Source organism: Eriocheir sinensis, chromosome 49 (assembly GCF_024679095.1).
Source record: "Eriocheir sinensis breed Jianghai 21 chromosome 49, ASM2467909v1, whole genome shotgun sequence".
NCBI lineage: Eukaryota > Metazoa > Arthropoda > Malacostraca > Decapoda > Varunidae > Eriocheir > Eriocheir sinensis.
In genome coordinates, this window is record NC_066557.1 from 4,332,038 (window position 1) to 4,339,537 (window position 7,500).

Genomic DNA, 7,500 nt, shown 5'->3' on the forward strand with positions numbered 1-7,500 from the left:
GTAAGTAGCGGGCTTTTTTTTAATAGTTTTCTGTACGCCCTTGAACTGTCTCCTTAGTTGTAAAAAAAAAAAAGTTCAAGGGCGTAAAAAAAAGAAAACTAATGAAAAAAAAAAACTGTCTCCCTTGCTGTAAAAAAAAAAGTCTAAGGAGAACAAAAAACTTTCCTTGCGTACCTGAGTTAATCTACCTGTCCTTTGTGCATCCATATTTGTCTTGTTCCCTCCCGTCAGTTTACCTGCAGCGCCACCTCTATATTAATTAACCTTTCCCGCGCACCTGAGTTAATTTACCTATCCCGAGTAAGCCTACCTGTCCTGTGTGTGTGTGTGTGTGTGTGTGTGTGTGTGTGTGTGTGTGTGTGTGTGTGTGTGTGTGTGTGTGTGTTTACCTGTGCGGGCGGAGTGAGCGAGCTTGCAATGTCTGCTTATTAATTCATGCATTTATTGATTCACCTTTTGTTCCGCGTGTGTGTGTGTGTGTGTGTGTGTGTGTGTGTGTGTGTGTGTGTGTGTCTTTATCAATGTTTTTTTTTCTATTTCTTGTATTCCTTTTTCATCTTCCTCTTCTAATTTTTACTCTCTCGTTCTACAATTTATTTTCTTTTATTTCTTCTTACTCCTTTCTCTTTCTTCTTCTTCTTCTCCTCCTCCTCCTCCTCCTCCTCCTCCTCCTCATTCCAGCACTCACTTTTTCCTCCTCCTCCTCTTCATCACGTTTAATATATTTATGTACCTTCCTTCCTTCCTTTCTTACTCCACCTTCTCCTTCTCCTTCTCCTCCTCCTCCTCCTCCTCCTCCTCTTCCTCTCATGCCCTCCACGTTTCCTCCACCTGACCCCCTCATTCCTCTTTTTTTCTTCACAGTTAAACTACTTCTCCTCCTCCTCCTCCTCCTCCTTCTCCTCCTCCTCCTCCTCCTCCTCTTAATCCAACACCTCTTCCTCTTCATTCACCTTTCTTCCTGCACTTAAAACTAGTTCGCTTTCCTCACCACCTCCTCCTTTTGATTTCCTTCCTTCTTTTCAGCCAACACCACCACCTCCTCCTCCTCCTCCTCCTCCTCCTCCTCCTCAAGCAGCTTCCTCCTCTTCCGCCTCCTCTTCACTTCCACTTCCTCTTCATTTCCTCTTTTTTCCTCCCTCCTACACTACCTCCACTTTTCCATCTTTCTCTCCCTCCTCCTCCTCCTACTCCTTCTTCTTCTTCTCCTCCTCCTCCACCTCCTCCTCCTCCTCCTCCACCTTCTCCTCCTCCTCCTCCTCCTCCTCCTCCGCCACAGGTGAACGTGATTTAAAGGGACATTTATGCAATTTCTTATTATTTTCACAGGTACGAGAGAGAGAGAGAGAGAGAGAGAGAGAGAGAGAGAGAGAGAGAGAGAGAGAGAGAGAGAGAGAGAGAGAGAGAGAGAGAGAGAGAGAGAGAGAGAGAGAGAGTTGGGGAGGGAAAGTGTGTATATTGTTGGAAAGGGGTTATGCATGTGTACGTGTGTGTGTGTGTGTGTGTGTGTGTGTGTGTGTGTGTGTGTGTGTGTGTGTGTGTGTGTGAGGGAGTGGTTGTATGTGGTGCGCTATTATTCGTTTCTCTCTCTCTCATAATTAATGGTCGTTATTTCACGGCATTGATTAAACAAGAAATTTATGTTTCTTTGTCTCCTTTCCCATATCTCTCTCTCTCTCTCTCTCTCTCTCTCTCTCTCAAGACAAGTGGCATTGCTATTTGTATTCGATGACACGGAAGGTTTGTCTTCGTGTGTGTGTGTGTGTGTGTGTGTGTGTGTGTGTGTGTGTGTGTGTGTGTGTGTGTGTGTGTGTGTGTGTGTGTGTGTGTGTGTGTGTGTGTGTGTCCCCTCCCCTGCGAGTTCCGTGATAAATGGTTACCTGGGCAGGGCTGGCCAAGGTGAACTGTGTGTGTGTATCAAGGGAAACCTGCGGATGATAAACGGGGCCTACCTGGAGATACCTGGGACGGGGAACGGGAGCTACCTGGCAAAGGTGAACTGTGGCCACCTGGAGGACGTGAACTAGGGAGACCTGTCGAAACTTGGGGAAGGTAAACTGAGTAAACTTGGAGAACATGACCTAGGGAAACTTGGGAAAGATAAACCAGGGAAAAATGGGAAAATGGGAAAAAATGGGTATGTGAACTGGGAAACCTGGAGAAGGGGAACTTGGGAGAACTGGGGATGGGGAAACGGGGAAACCTGGATAAGATTAACTGGGGAAACTTGGGGAATGTAAAGAGGGTAAAATTGGGGCAGACAAATTAGGGAAGGTGAACCGGGGAAACATGGGGAAGGGAAACTGGGGAAAATTGTGAAAGGTGAACTATGTCTACCTGGGAACATCTGGGGAAGGGGAATTCTGGCTACCTGGGGAAAATTGGGGAAGGGGAACTGTATCTACCTGGGGAAAATTGGGGAAGGGGAACTGTATCTACCTGGGGAAAATTGGGGAAGGGGAACTGTATCTACCTGGGGAAAATTGGGGAAGGGGAACTGTATCTACCTGGGGATAATTGTGTAAGGTGAATTGTTTCTACCTGGGTAAATGTGGGGAAGGGGAACTGTATCTACCTGGGGAAAATTGGGGAAGGGGAACTGTATCTACCTGAAGAAAATTGGGGAAGGGGAACTATATCTACCCGGGGAAAATTGGGGAAGGGGAACTGTATCTACCTGGGGAAAATTGGGGAAGGGGAACTGTATCTACCTGGGGAAAATTGGGGAAGGGGAACTGTATCTACCTGGGGAAAATTGGGGAAGGAGAACTGTATCTACCTGGGGAAAATTGGGGAAGGAGAACTGTATCTACCTGGGGAAAATTGGGGAAGGAGAACTGTATCTACCTGGGGAAAATTGGGGAAGGAGAACTGTATCTACCTGGGGAAAATTGGGGAAGGAGAACTGTATCTACCTGGGGAAAATTGGGGAAGGAGAACTGTATCTACCTGGGGAAAATTGGGGAAGGAGAACTGTATCTACCTGGGGAAAATTTGGGAAGGAGAACTGTATCTACCTGGGGAAAATTGGGGAAGGGGAACTGTATCTACCTGGGGAAAATTGGGGAAGGGGAACTGTATCTACCTGGGGAAAATTGGGGAAGGGGAACTGTATCTACCTGGGGAAAATTGGGGAAGGGGAACTGTATCTACCTGGGGAAAATTGGGGAAGGGGAACTGTATTTACCTGGGGAAAATTGAGGAAGGGGAACTGTATCTACCTGGGGAAAATTGGGGAAGGGGAACCGTGGCTACCTGGGGAAACCTGACATTAAAGAGACCTAATTACCTGAGCTAATTATCTTCACACCTGTTCCGTAAGTAAGTTTGCTTAATATCCTTTTTTTCTCTCTTTCATATTGGAGAGAGAGAGAGAGAGAGAGAGAGAGAGAGAGAGAGAGAGAGAGAGAGAGAGAGAGAGAGAGAGAGAGAGAGAGAGAGAGAGAGAGAGAGAGAGAGAGAGAGAGAGAGAGAGAGAGAGAGAGAGAAGGTGTGTGTGTGTGTGTGTGTGTGTGTGTGTGTGTGTGTGTGTGTGTGTGTGTGTGTGTGTGTAAAATAATGCAGTCTTAACTCGCTAATGAAATAATTGCACCTAATGAAGCCCTGGTAATGATAATAATGATAATAATAATAATAATAATAATAATAATAATAATAATAATAATAATAATAATAATAATAATAATAATAATAATAATTGAATACTTGTGCATTATGAGCCTTGTGGTAGTGAGGATGTGGTTGTGAGTTAATACATAATGGAGGAAGCACAGAAGGAAGAAAAGCTAAAATTAATGAAATAGAAGAAGGAAGGATGAAAAGAATAAGGGAAAAAAGAAGAAGAGGAAAAATGGGATTGGAGGAGGATGCAGAATTGATGATAAAAGGAAGAGAAGAGGAGGAGGGGAAAATGGGATAAAAGGAAAAAGAATAGATGAAAGAAGAAAAAATGGAAAAGGAGGGGAAATTGTACTGAAGAGGAGGGAGAATAGATGAAATATGAAAGGGAGGAAAAGGAAGATAAAAGGAAGCAGAATAAAGGAAACAAGGAAAACTGGAAAAAGAGGAGGAGGAAGAGGCATTAAAGTTAACTGGACAGGTGGAAGAGATGGAATAAATAGAAAGAAAATGAAAAGGCAAAACGAAAAAAAAAATCCCACAAATAAATGAACCACGGCAGGTGACATAATTAATTAACGCCACGCTTTCACCAGGTAGACAGACAGGTAGGAAAAGGTGTATACAGACAGGTGATAACTACACAAGTAAAAAAGGGACACTAATTACAGGTGAACCAATGTGTCGAGTCAATCATCACCATCACCATCACCACCATCACCACCACCACCATTGCGACTACCACCCACATCAACCACCACTAAATCCTCTACATTACCATAACCTTCACCACCACTATCATCACCACCTCCACTATTATCATCCTCATAACCATCACCACCACCACCATCATCACCACCACCACCATTATCATCACCAAAAGCACCACCGTAACCATCAGTAAAACCATTCCTTACAAGCACATAATTATCAACACCACATTACCATCACCACCACCATCACCACCACCATCACCACCGCCATCACCACTCGACAGGTGCAAAGTTCAGGTAATATTCCTCTGTTTGTGGGTAATTAAAGGTGTTTTGCGTGTCTGTTTGGTGTGTGTGTGTGTGTGTGTGTGTGAGTAATCTATATATGGTAATTTTTTTCAAGTGAATCTCTCGTTAAACTACCACAAACCAAACTTAACACATCATACCCAAAGAGAGAGAGAGAGAGAGAGAGAGAGAGAGAGAGAGAGAGAGAGAGAGAGAGAGAGAGAGAGAGAGAGAGAGAGAGAGTTACCTATCACAAAAATCAATTATTCACTCATCTTGTCCAAGTAATAGAATTGGTTTGTATTGGCAATTATCTCACCTGTCCAGCCCCCTTTATCTCTCTCTCTCTTTTCCCCTCTCCCTCCCTCTTCACAATTACAGTTTTTATCAATATTTTTCTAATTCTCTGCTTTTGATTATAGGCATTTTCTTTTTTTATATGCCTGAGAATGAGAAAGAGAGAGAGAGAGAGAGAGAGAGAGAGAGAGAGGAGGAAGGATGGTAGATAAAGGACGAAAGGGTTAAATCTCCCTGAATCTCTCTCTCTCTCTCTCTGGGTATTCAAGTCTCATTTTCTTCTTTTAAGTGTCCAAATGTTTTTTTTTATAATTACATCTAGGCATTTACAATCTCTCTCTCTCTCTCTCTCTCTCTCTCTCTCTCTCTCTCTCTCTCTCTCTCTCTCTCTCTCTCTCTCTCTCTCTCTCTCTCTGCCACTCTCAGGCTGGGTTTCGATAATGAGGAAGGAGGGGAAGGTAGAGAGGCAGGTAGGAAAAGAGGGAGGGAGAGACGGGAGGGAGAGAAGGGAGGGAGAGTGAGGGAGGGAGGGGAGGAAGGGAAGGTTGAGGTGAGGGAGAAAATTATTAGGTGATGGATGCAACACTTTCTTCTTCTTCTCTCTCTCTCTGTCTCTCAAACTGACATTAGACCGATACAGAGTTTTGCTTCACGTCTGAGAGAGAGAGAGAGAGAGAGAGAGAGAGAGAGAGAGAGAGAGAGAGAGAGAGAGAGAGAGAGAGAGAGAGAGAGAGAGAGAGAGAGAGAGAGAGAGAGAGAGAGAGAGAGAGAGAGGGGTTAAGAGGAGAGAATAGAAAATAAAGATGGTGACAGTTTAGTGAAAGGGCGAGGAGGAGGAGGAGGAGGAGGAGGAGATGAAAACTGAAGAGAAAAAAAATGACATTGAAGAACATAAGAACATAAGAACGTAAGGAGTCTGCAAGAGGCCGGTTGGCCTATACAAGGCAGCTCCTGTACACTCAACCCCACCTTACCTCACCATCCATGGCTTTATCTAACCTCTTCTTGAATGTATCTATGGTATTGGCACCCACAACATTGCTCCCAAGCCTGTTCCATTCGTCCACCACTCTATTAGTGAACCAATTCTTGCCTATGTCTTTGTTGAATCTGAATTTGTCTAACTTAAAACCATTGGTACGCGTCCTACCTGGCTATTTTACTATCAAAATCTTATTCACATCCTCTTTATTAAAGCCCTTCATCCATTTAGAGACTTCGAAAGAGAGGAAGGGAAAAGAGGAAGATGAGAGAGAGAGAGAGAGAGAGAGAGAGAGAGAGAGAGAGAGAGAGAGAGAGAGAGAGAGAGAGAGAGAGAGAGAGAGAGAGAGAGAGAGAGAGAGAGAGTCCGGGGAATATTATGAAAAATGAGGAAGATGAGGCAGAGGAATACGATGGTGGAGGGGGAAGAGGGGAGGAGGAGGTGGAGGAGGAGGAGGAGGAGGAGGAGGAGGGAAACAGGAGAGAGAGAGAGAGAGAGAGAGAGAGAAGAGAGAGAGAGAGAGAGAGAGAGAGAGAGAGAGAGAGAGAGAGAGAGAGAGAGAGAGAGAGAGAGAGAGAGAGAGAGAGAGAGAGAGAGAGAGAGAGAGAGAGAGAGAGAGAGAGAGAGAGAGAGAGAGAGAGAGAGAGAGAGAGAGAGAAAGAGAGAGAGAAAGAAAGATTATTCAGAGAGAGAGAGAGAGAGAGAGAGAGAGAGAGAGAGAGAGAGAGAGAGAGAGAGAGAGAGAGAGAGAGAGAGAGAGAGAGAGAGAGAGAGAGAGAGAGAGAGAGAGAGAGAGAGAGAGAGAGAACGTTTTGAAAAGCTGAAAAATGTTGATAAAAAATATTAAATAACAAATAGCACCAATAATAATAATAATAATAATAATAATAATAATAATAATAATAATAATTCGGGTGTTTGTGTCCCTTTAAATCCTAATTAAGGCTTTACGTGTGCTTACCTGCGTGTCCCAAACTATAATGACTCACCTTTCTCTCTCTCTCTCTCTCTCTCTCTCTCTCTCTCTCTCTCGTTATTTACTGTTCATTATCCATTATACACTAATTTGATTTGTCTCTCTCTCTAAATCTGTCACGTAGGCACTGTTTCTTCCACTTCAGCTAAGCCATCGATAGAGAGAGAGAGAGAGAGAGAGAGAGAGAGAGAGAGAGAGAGAGAGAGAGAGAGAGAGAAAGGGGAAGGGGGGGAGGGTCAGCGGGACACGCGTATTGGAGGGAGGAGGGAAAGAGGGAGAGGGGAAGGGAGGGAGGGAAGGAAATGAGGGAGAGGAGGAGGAGGAGGAGAAGGACGGGGAAGGGGAGGAGGAGTGGTAAGGATGATTAGTGAAGTAGGGGAGAGAAAGGACGAAGAAGAAGGGGAGAGAAAGGAGGAGGAGGAGGAGGAGGTGGGGGAGGAAGGAATAAAAGAAGGAAAATGTAAAGGAATGGAACAAAAAATTATGGACGTAAAGAAAAGAAGGAAGGACGAAAGGAGAAAATGAGGAAATAGAAAAGGAAGAAGAAAAAATTAAGAATAGAAGAAGAGAAACAATAAAGGAGGTATGAAAAGAAGAAAAAAAGAGGAAGTATGAAATAAAAAAAT

General features: G+C 44.1%; 1 protein-coding gene and 1 long non-coding RNA gene across 2 annotated transcripts in view; both read right to left on the reverse strand.

The window, feature by feature from the left end:
• LOC126981715 (CD63 antigen-like) overlaps positions 1–7,500 on the reverse strand; it is a 118,534-nt gene that overhangs the window by 70,552 nt on the left and 40,482 nt on the right. The window lies entirely within an intron of this gene.
• LOC126981716 (uncharacterized) lies at positions 2,376–3,294 on the reverse strand. The gene is made up of 3 exons (XR_007734070.1): positions 3,018–3,294; positions 2,678–2,745; positions 2,376–2,507 (listed from the first exon to the last, which is right to left on the reverse strand). It is a non-coding gene; the product is annotated as an uncharacterized LOC126981716 (long non-coding RNA).